We start from the raw sequence: 12676 nt of genomic DNA, 5'->3' as shown, positions 1-12676 counted from the left end.
CACACACAGAATATAGGCATGCAGATACACCCGCAGTCACACACAGAATATAGGAGTGCAGATACACCCGCAGTCACACACCGAATATAGGCGTGCAGATACACCCGCAGTCACACACAGAATATAGGCATGCAGATACACCCGCAGTCACACACACAGAATACAGGCATGCAGATACACCCGCAGTCACACACACAGAATATAGGCATGCAGATACACCCGCAGTTACACACACAGAACAAAGGCATGCAGACACACCCACAGTCACAGACAGAATATAGACATGCAGAAACACCCGCAGTCACACACAGAATATAGACATGCAGCTACACCTGCAGTCACACACAGAACATAGGCATGCAGATACAGCCGCAGTCACACACAGAATATAGGCATGCAGATACACCCGCAGTCACACACACAAAATATAGGCATGCAGATACACCCGTAGTCACACACACAGAATATAAGCATGCAGATACACCCGCAGTCACACACAGAATATAGGCATGCAGATACACCCGCAGTCACACACACAGAATATAGGCTTGCAGATACACCCGCAGTCACACACACAGAATATAGGCATGCAGATACACCCGCAGTCACACACACAGAATATAGGCATGCAGATACACCCGCAGTCAAACACACGGAAAATAGGCATGCAGATACACCCTCAGTCACACACAGAATATAGGCATGCAGATACACCCGCAGTCACACACAGAATATAGGCGTGCAGATACACCCGCAGTCACACACACAGAATATAGGCGTGCAGATACACCCGCAGTCACACACACAGAATATAGGCGTGCAGATACACCCGCAGTTACACACACAGAATATAGACATGCAGATACACCCGCAGTCACAAACAGAATATAGGCATGCAGATACACTTGCAGTCAATCCCACAGAATATAGGCATACAGATACACCCGCAGTCACACACACAGAATACAGGCATGCAGATACTCCCACAGTCACACACAGAATATAGGCATGCAGATACACCTGCAGTCACACACAGAATATAGGCGTGCAGATACACCCGCAGTCACACACACAGAATATAGGCTTGCAGATACACCCGCAGTCACACACACAGAATATAGACTTGCAGATACACCCGCAGTCACACACACAGAATATAGGCATGCAGATACACCCACAGTCACACACACAGAATATAGGCATGCAGATACACCCGCAGTCACACACACAGAATATAGGCATGCAGATACACCCGCAGTCACACACAGAATATAGGCGTGCAGATACACCTGCAGTCACACACAGAATATAGGCGAGCAGATACACCAGCAGTCACACACAGAATATAGGCATGCAGATACACCCGCAGTCACACACAGAATATAGGCGAGCAGATACACCCGCAGTCACACACAGAATATAGGCATGCAGATACACCCGCAGTCACACACACAGAATATAGGCATGCAGATACACCCGCAGTTACACACACAGAACATAGGCATGCAGACACACCCACAGTCACAGACAGAATATAGACATGCAGAAACACCCGCAGTCAGACACAGAATATAGACATGCAGTTACACCTGCAGTCACACACAGAACATAGGCATGCAGATACAGCCGCAGTCACACACAGAATATAGGTATGCAGATACACCCGCAGTCACACACACAAAATATAGGCATGCAGATACACCCGCAGTCACACACACAGAATATAGGCATGCAGATACACCCGCAGTCACACACAGAATATAGGCATGCAGATACACCCGCAGTCACACACACAGAATATAGGCTTGCAGATACACCCGCAGTCACACACACAGAATATAGGCATGCAGATACACCCGCAGTCACACACACAGAATATAGGCATGCAGATACACCCGCAGTCAAACACACAGAATATAGGCATGCAGATACACCCGCAGTCACACACAGAATATAGGCATGCAGATACACCCGCAGTCACACACAGAATATAGGCGTGCAGATACACCCGCAGTCACACACACAGAATATAGGCATGCAGATACACCCGCAGTCACACACACAGAATACAGGCATGCAGATACACCCGCAGTTACACACACAGAATATAGATATGCAGATACACCCGCAGTCACACACAGAATATAGGCATGCAGATACACCCGCAGTCACACACACAGAATATAGGAATGCAGATACACACGCAGTTACACACACAGAATATAGATATGCAGATACACCCGCAGTCACACACAGAATATAGGCATGCAGATACACCCGCAGTCACACACACAGAATATAGGAATGCAGATACACACGCAGTTACACACACAGAATATAGGCATACAGATACACCCGCAGTCACACACACAGAATATAGGCATGCAGATACTCCCACAGTCACACACAGAATATAGGCATGCAGATACACCCGCAGTCACACACAGAATATAGGCGTGCAGATACACCCGCAGTCACACACAGAATATAGGCATGCAGATACACCAGCAGTCACACACACAGAATATAGGCATGCAGATACACCCGCAGTTACACACACAGAACAAAGGCATGCAGACACACCCACAGTCACAGACAGAATATAGACATGCAGAAACACCCGCAGTCACACACAGAATATAGACATGCAGTTACACCTGCAGTCACACACAGAACATAGGCATGCAGATACAGCCGCAGTCACACACAGAATATAGGCATGCAGATACACCCGCAGTCACACACACAAAATATAGGCATGCAGATACACCCGTAGTCACACACACAGAATATAGGCATGCAGATACACCCGCAGTCACACACAGAATATAGGCATGCAGATACACCCGCAGTCACACACACAGAATATAGGCTTGCAGATACACCCGCAGTCACACACACAGAATATAGGCATGCAGATACACCCGCAGTCACACACACAGAATAAAGGCATGCAGATACACCCGCAGTCAAACACAGAATATAGGCATGCAGATATACCCCCAGTCACACACAGAATACAGGCATGCAGATACACCCGCAGTCACACACACAGAATATAGGCATGCAGATACACCCGCAGTCACACAAACAGAATATAGGCATGCAGATACACCTGCAGTCACACACAGAATACAGGCATGCAGATACACCCGCAGTCACACACAGAGAATATAGTTGTGCAGATACACCCGCAGTCACACAGAGAATATAGGCATGCAGATACACGTTCAGTCACAAACACAGAATATAGGCATGCAGATACACCAGCAGTCACACACACAGAATATAGGCATGCAGATACACCCGCAGTCACACACACAGAATATAGGCATGCAGATATACCCGCAGTCAAACACACTGAATATAGGCATGCAGATACACTCGCAGTTACACACACAGAATATAGGCATGCAGATACACCCGCAGTTACACACACAGAATATAGGCATGCAGTTACAGCTGCACTCACACACACAGAATATAGGCATGAAGATACACCCGCAGTCACACACACAGAATATAGGCATGCAGATACACCCGCAGTCAGAAACACAGAATATAGGCATGCAGGTACACCCGCAGTTACACACACAGAATATAGGCATGCAGATACACCCACAGTCACACAAACAGAATGCAGGCATGCAGATACACCCACAGTCACACACACAGTATACAGGCATGCAGATACACCCGCAGTCACAAACACAGAATACAGGCATGCAGATACACCCGCAGTCACACACACAGAATACAGGCATGCAGATACACCTGCAGTCACACACACAGAATACAGGCATGCAGATACACACGCAGTCACATACACAGAATACAGGCATGCAGATACACCCGCAGTCACACACACAGAATATAGGCATGCAGACACACCTGCAGTCACACACAGAATACAGGCATGCCGATACACCTGCAGTCGCACACAGAGAATATAGGTGTGCAGATACACCCGCAGTCACACAGAGAATATAGGCATGCAGATACACGTGCAGTCACAAACACAGAATACAGGCATGCAGATACACCCGCAGTCACACACACAGAATATAGGCATGCAGATACACCCGCAGTTACACACACAGAACATAGGCATGCAGACACACCCACAGTCACAGACAGAATACAGACATGCAGAAACACCCGCAGTCACACACAGATTATAGACATGCAGTTACACCTGCAGTCACACACAGAACATAGGCATGCAGATATAGCCGCAGTCACACACAGAATATAGGCATGCAGATACACCCGCAGTCACACACACAAAATATAGGCATGCAGATACACCCGAAGTCACACACACAGAATATAGGCATACAGATACACCCGCAGTCACACACAGAATATAGGCATGCAGATACACCCGCAGTCACACACACAGAATACAGGCTTGCAGATACACCCACAGTCACACACACAGAATATAGGCATGCAGATACACCCGCAGTCACACACACAGAATATAGGCATGCAGATACACCCGCAGTCACACACACAGAATATAGGCATGCAGATACACCCGCAGTCACACACAGAATATAGGCGTGCAGATACACCCGCAGTCACACACCGAATATAGGCGTGCAGATACACCCGCAGTCACACACAGAATATAGGCATGCAGATACACCCGCAGTCACACACACAGAATATAGGCATGCAGATACACCCGCAGTCACACACAAATATAGGCATGCAGATACACCCGCAGTTACACACACAGAACAAAGGCATGCAGACACACCCACAGTCACAGACAGAATATAGACATGCAGAAACACCCGCAGTCACACACAGAATATAGACATGCAGCTACACCTGCAGTCACACACAGAACATAGGCATGCAGATACAGCCGCAGTCACACACAGAATATAGGCATGCAGATACACCCGCAGTCACACACACAAAATATAGGCATGCAGATACACCCGTAGTCACACACACAGAATATAAGCATGCAGATACACCCGCAGTCACACACAGAATATAGGCATGCAGATACACCCGCAGTCACACACACAGAATATAGGCTTGCAGATACACCCGCAGTCACACACACAGAATATAGGCATGCAGATACACCCGCAGTCACACACACAGAATATAGGCATGCAGATACACCCGCAGTCAAACACACAGAAAATAGGCATGCAGATACACCCGCAGTCACACACAGAATATAGGCATGCAGATACACCCGCAGTCACACACAGAATATAGGCGTGCAGATACACCCGCAGTCACACACACAGAATATAGGCGTGCAGATACACCCGCAGTCACACACACAGAATATAGGCGTGCAGATACACCCGCAGTTACACACACAGAATATAGACATGCAGATACACCCGCAGTCACAAACAGAATATAGGCATGCAGATACACTTGCAGTCAATCCCACAGAATATAGGCATACAGATACACCCGCAGTCACACACACAGAATACAGGCATGCAGATACTCCCACAGTCACACACAGAATATAGGCATGCAGATACCCCTGCAGTCACACACAGAATATAGGCTTGCAGATACACCCGCAGTCACACACACAGAATATAGGCTTGCAGATACACCCGCAGTCACACACACAGAATATAGACTTGCAGATACACCCGCAGTCACACACACAGAATATAGGCATGCAGATACACCCACAGTCACACACACAGAATATAGGCATGCAGATACACCCGCAGTCACACACACAGAATATAGGCATGCAGATACACCCGCAGTCACACACAGAATATAGGCGTGCAGATACACCCGCAGTCACACACAGAATATAGGCGAGCAGATACACCCGCAGTCACACACAGAATATAGGCATGCAGATACACCCGCAGTCACACACAGAATATTGGCGAGCAGATACACCCGCAGTCACACACAGAATATAGGCATGCAGATACACCCGCAGTCACACACACAGAATATAGGCATGCAGATACACCCGCAGTTACACACACAGAACATAGGCATGCAGACACACCCACAGTCACAGACAGAATATAGACATGCAGAAACACCCGCAGTCAGACACAGAATATAGACATGCAGTTACACCTGCAGTCACACACAGAACATAGGCATGCAGATACAGCCGCAGTCACACACAGAATATAGGCATGCAGATACACCCGCAGTCACACACACAGAATATAGGCTTGCAGATACACCCGCAGTCACACACACAGAATATAGGCATGCAGATACACCCGCAGTCACACACACAGAATATAGGCATGCAGATACACCCGCAGTCACACACAGAATATAGGCATGCAGATATACCCCCAGTCACACACAGAATACAGGCATGCAGATACACCCGCAGTCACACACACAGAATATAGGCATGCAGATACACCCGCAGTCACACAAACAGAATATAGGCATGCAGATACACCCGTAGTCACACACACAGAATATAAGCATGCAGATACACCCGCAGTCACACACAGAATATAGGCATGCAGATACACCCGCAGTCACACACACAGAATATAGGCTTGCAGATACACCCGCAGTCACACACAGAATATAGGCATGCAGATACACCCGCAGTCACACACAGAATATAGGCGTGCAGATACACCCGCAGTCACACACACAGAATATAGGCGTGCAGATACACCCGCAGTCACACACACAGAATATAGGCGTGCAGATACACCCGCAGTTACACACACAGAATATAGACATGCAGATACACCCGCAGTCACAAACAGAATATAGGCATGCAGATACACTTGCAGTCAATCCCACAGAATATAGGCATACAGATACACCCGCAGTCACACACACAGAATACAGGCATGCAGATACTCCCACAGTCACACACAGAATATAGGCATGCAGATACACCTGCAGTCACACACAGAATATAGGCGTGCAGATACACCCGCAGTCACACACACAGAATATAGGCTTGCAGATACACCCGCAGTCACACACACAGAATATAGACTTGCAGATACACCCGCAGTCACACACACAGAATATAGGCATGCAGATACACCCACAGTCACACACACAGAATATAGGCATGCAGATACACCCGCAGTCACACACACAGAATATAGGCATGCAGATACACCCGCAGTCACACACAGAATATAGGCGTGCAGATACACCCGCAGTCACACACAGAATATAGGCGAGCAGATACACCAGCAGTCACACACAGAATATAGGCATGCAGATACACCCGCAGTCACACACAGAATATAGGCGAGCAGATAAACCCGCAGTCACACACAGAATATAGGCATGCAGATACACCCGCAGTCACACACACAGAATATAGGCATGCAGATACACCCGCAGTTACACACACAGAACATAGGCATGCAGACACACCCACAGTCACAGACAGAATATAGACATGCAGAAACACCCGCAGTCAGACACAGAATATAGACATGCAGTTACACCTGCAGTCACACACAGAACATAGGCATGCAGATACAGCCGCAGTCACACACAGAATATAGGCATGCAGATACACCCGCAGTCACACACACAGAATATAGGCTTGCAGATACACCCGCAGTCACACACACAGAATATAGGCATGCAGATACACCCGCAGTCACACACACAGAATATAGGCATGCAGATACACCCGCAGTCAAACACAGAATATAGGCATGCAGATATACCCCCAGTCACACACAGAATACAGGCATGCAGATACACCCGCAGTCACACACACAGAATATAGGCATGCAGATACACCCGCAGTCACACAAACAGAATATAGGCATGCAGATACACCTGCAGTCACACACAGAATACAGGCATGCAGATACACCCGCAGTCACACACAGAGAATATAGTTGTGCAGATACACCCGCAGTCACACAGAGAATATAGGCATGCAGATACACGTTCAGTCACAAACACAGAATATAGGCATGCAGATACACCAGCAGTCACACACACAGAATATAGGCATGCAGATACACCCGCAGTCACACACAGAATATAGGCATGCAGATATACCCGCAGTCAAACACACTGAATATAGGCATGCAGATACACTCGCAGTTACACACACAGAATATAGGCATGCAGATACACCCGCAGTTACACACACAGAATATAGGCATGCAGTTACAGCTGCACTCACACACACAGAATATAGGCATGAAGATACACCCGCAGTCACACACACAGAATATAGGCATGCAGATACACCCGCAGTCAGAAACACAGAATATAGGCATGCAGGTACACCCGCAGTTACACACACAGAATATAGGCATGCAGATACACCCACAGTCACACAAACAGAATGCAGGCATGCAGATACACCCACAGTCACACACACAGTATACAGGCATGCAGATACACCCGCAGTCACAAACACAGAATACAGGCATGCAGATACACCCGCAGTCACACACACAGAATACAGGCATGCAGATACACCTGCAGTCACACACACAGAATACAGGCATGCAGATACACACGCAGTCACATACACAGAATACAGGCATGCAGATACACCCGCAGTCACACACACAGAATATAGGCATGCAGACACACCTGCAGTCACACACAGAATACAGGCATGCCGATACACCTGCAGTCGCACACAGAGAATATAGGTGTGCAGATACACCCGCAGTCACAAAGAGAATATAGGCATGCAGATACACGTGCAGTCACAAACACAGAACACAGGCATGCAGATACACCCGCAGTCACACACACAGAATATAGGCATGCAGATACACCCGCAGTTACATACACAGAACATAGGCATGCAGACACACCCACAGTCACAGACAGAATACAGACATGCAGAAACACCCGCAGTCACACACAGATTATAGACATGCAGTTACACCTGCAGTCACACACAGAACATAGGCATGCAGATATAGCCGCAGTCACACACAGAATATAGGCATGCAGATACACCCGCAGTCACACACACAAAATATAGGCATGCAGATACACCCGAAGTCACACACACAGAATATAGGCATGCAGATACACCCGCAGTCACACACACAGAATATAGGCATGCAGATACACCCGCAGTCACACACAAATATAGGCATGCAGATACACCCGCAGTTACACACACAGAACAAAGGCATGCAGACACACCCACAGTCACAGACAGAATATAGACATGCAGAAACACCCGCAGTCACACACAGAATATAGACATGCAGCTACACCTGCAGTCACACACAGAACATAGGCATGCAGATACAGCCGCAGTCACACACAGAATATAGGCATGCAGATACACCCGCAGTCACACACACAAAATATAGGCATGCAGATACACCCGTAGTCACACACACAGAATATAAGCATGCAGATACACCCGCAGTCACACACAGAATATAGGCATGCAGATACACCCGCAGTCACACACACAGAATATAGGCTTGCAGATACACCCGCAGTCACACACACAGAATATAGGCATGCAGATACACCCGCAGTCACACACACAGAATATAGGCATGCAGATACACCCGCAGTCAAACACACAGAAAATAGGCATGCAGATACACCCGCAGTCACACACAGAATATAGGCATGCAGATACACCCGCAGTCACACACAGAATATAGGCGTGCAGATACACCCGCAGTCACACACACAGAATATAGGCGTGCAGATACACCCGCAGTCACACACACAGAATATAGGCGTGCAGATACACCCGCAGTTACACACACAGAATATAGACATGCAGATACACCCGCAGTCACAAACAGAATATAGGCATGCAGATACACTTGCAGTCAATCCCACAGAATATAGGCATACAGATACACCCGCAGTCACACACACAGAATACAGGCATGCAGATACTCCCACAGTTACACACAGAATATAGGCATGCAGATACACCTGCAGTCACACACAGAATATAGGCGTGCAGATACACCCGCAGTCACACACACAGAATATAGGCTTGCAGATACACCCGCAGTCACACACACAGAATATAGACTTGCAGATACACCCGCAGTCACACACACAGAATATAGGCATGCAGATACACCCACAGTCACACACACAGAATATAGGCATGCAGATACACCCGCAGTCACACACACAGAATATAGGCATGCAGATACACCCGCAGTCACACACAGAATATAGGCATGCAGATACACCCGCAGTCACACACAGAATATAGGCGAGCAGATACACCAGCAGTCACACACAGAATATAGGCATGCAGATACACCCGCAGTCACACACAGAATATAGGCGAGCAGATACACCCGCAGTCACACACAGAATATAGGCATGCAGATACACCCGCAGTCACACACACAGAATATAGGCATGCAGATACACCCGCAGTTACACACACAGAACATAGGCATGCAGACACACCCACAGTCACAGACAGAATATAGACATGCAGAAACACCCGCAGTCAGACACAGAATATAGACATGCAGTTACACCTGCAGTCACACACAGAACATAGGCATGCAGATACAGCCGCAGTCACACACAGAATATAGGCATGCAGATACACCCGCAGTCACACACACAGAATATAGGCATGCAGATACACCCGCAGTCACACACACAGAATATAGGCATGCAGATACACCCGCAGTCACACACAGAATATAGGCGTGCAGATACACCCGCAGTCACACACCGAATATAGGCGTGCAGATACACCCGCAGTCACACACAGAATATAGGCATGCAGATACACCCGCAGTCACACACACAGAATACAGGCATGCAGATACACCCGCAGTTACACACACAGAACAAAGGCATGCAGACACACCCACAGTCACAGACAGAATATAGACATGCAGAAACACCCGCAGTCACACACAGAATATAGACATGCAGTTACACCTGCAGTCACACACAGAACATAGGCATGCAGATACAGCCGCAGTCACACACAGAATATAGGCATGCAGATACACCCGCAGTCACACACACAAAATATAGGCATGCAGATACACCCGTAGTCACACACACAGAATATAGGCATGCAGATACACCCGCAGTCACACACAGAATATAGGCATGCAGATACACCCGCAGTCACACACACAGAATATAGGCTTGCAGATACACCCGCAGTCACACACACAGAATATAGGCATGCAGATACACCCGCAGTCACACACACAGAATATAGGCATGCAGATACACCCGCAGTCAAACACACAGAATATAGGCATGCAGATACACCCGCAGTCACACACAGAATATAGGCATGCAGATACACCCGCAGTCACACACAGAATATAGGCGTGCAGATACACCCGCAGTCACACACACAGAATATAGGCGTGCAGATACACCCGCAGTCACACACACAGAATATAGGCGTGCAGATACACTCGCAGTTACACACACAGAATATAGACATGCAGATACACCCGCAGTCACAAACAGAATATAGTCATGCAGATACACTTGCAGTCAATCACACAGAATATAGGCATACAGATACACCCGCAGTCACACACACAGAATACAGGCATGCAGATACTCCCACAGTCACACAGAGAATATAGGCATGCAGATACACCTGCAGTTACACACAGAATATAGGCGTGCAGATACACCCGCAGTCACACACACAGAATATAGGCTTGCAGATACACCCGCAGTCACACACACAGAATATAGACTTGCAGATACACCCGCAGTCACACACACAGAATATAGGCATGCAGATACACCCGCAGTCACACACACAGAATATAGGCATGCAGATACACCCGCAGTCACACACAGAATATAGGCGTGCAGATACACCAGCAGTCACACACAGAATATAGGCATGCAGATACACCCGCAGTCACACACAGAATATAGGCGAGCAGATACACCCGCAGTCACACACAGAATATAGGCATGCAGATACACCCGCAGTCACACACACAGAATATAGGCATGCAGATACACCCGCAGTTACACACACAGAACATAGGCATGCAGACACACCCACAGTCACAGACAGAATATAGACATGCAGAAACACCCGCAGTCAGACACAGAATATAGACATGCAGTTACACCTGCAGTCACACACAGAACATAGGCATGCAGATACAGCCGCAGTCACACACAGAATATAGGCATGCAGATACACCCGCAGTCACACACACAAAATATAGGCATGCAGATACACCCGCAGTCACACACACAGAATATAGGCATGCAGATACACCCGCAGTCACACACAGAATATAGGCATGCAGATACACCCGCAGTCACACACACAGAATATAGGCTTGCAGATACACCCGCAGTCACACACACAGAATATAGGCATGCAGATACACCCGCAGTCACACACACAGAATATAGGCATGCAGATACACCCGCAGTCAAACACACAGAATATAGGCATGCAGATACACCCGCAGTCACACACAGAATATAGGCATGCAGATACACCCGCAGTCACACACAGAATATAGGCGTGCAGATACACCCGCAGTCACACACACAGAATATAGGCGTGCAGATACACCCGCAGTCACACACACAGAATATAGGCGTGCAGATACACCCACAGTTACACACACAGAATATAGGCATGCAGATACTCCCACAGTCACACACAGAATATAGGTGTGCAGATACTCCCACAGTCACACACAGAATATAG

This window comes from Taudactylus pleione, unplaced genomic scaffold (assembly GCF_031769625.1).
Source record: "Taudactylus pleione unplaced genomic scaffold, aTauple2 ptg000978l, whole genome shotgun sequence".
Classification (NCBI taxonomy): domain Eukaryota; kingdom Metazoa; phylum Chordata; class Amphibia; order Anura; family Myobatrachidae; genus Taudactylus; species Taudactylus pleione.
This window is presented reverse-complemented; position numbering follows the sequence as displayed.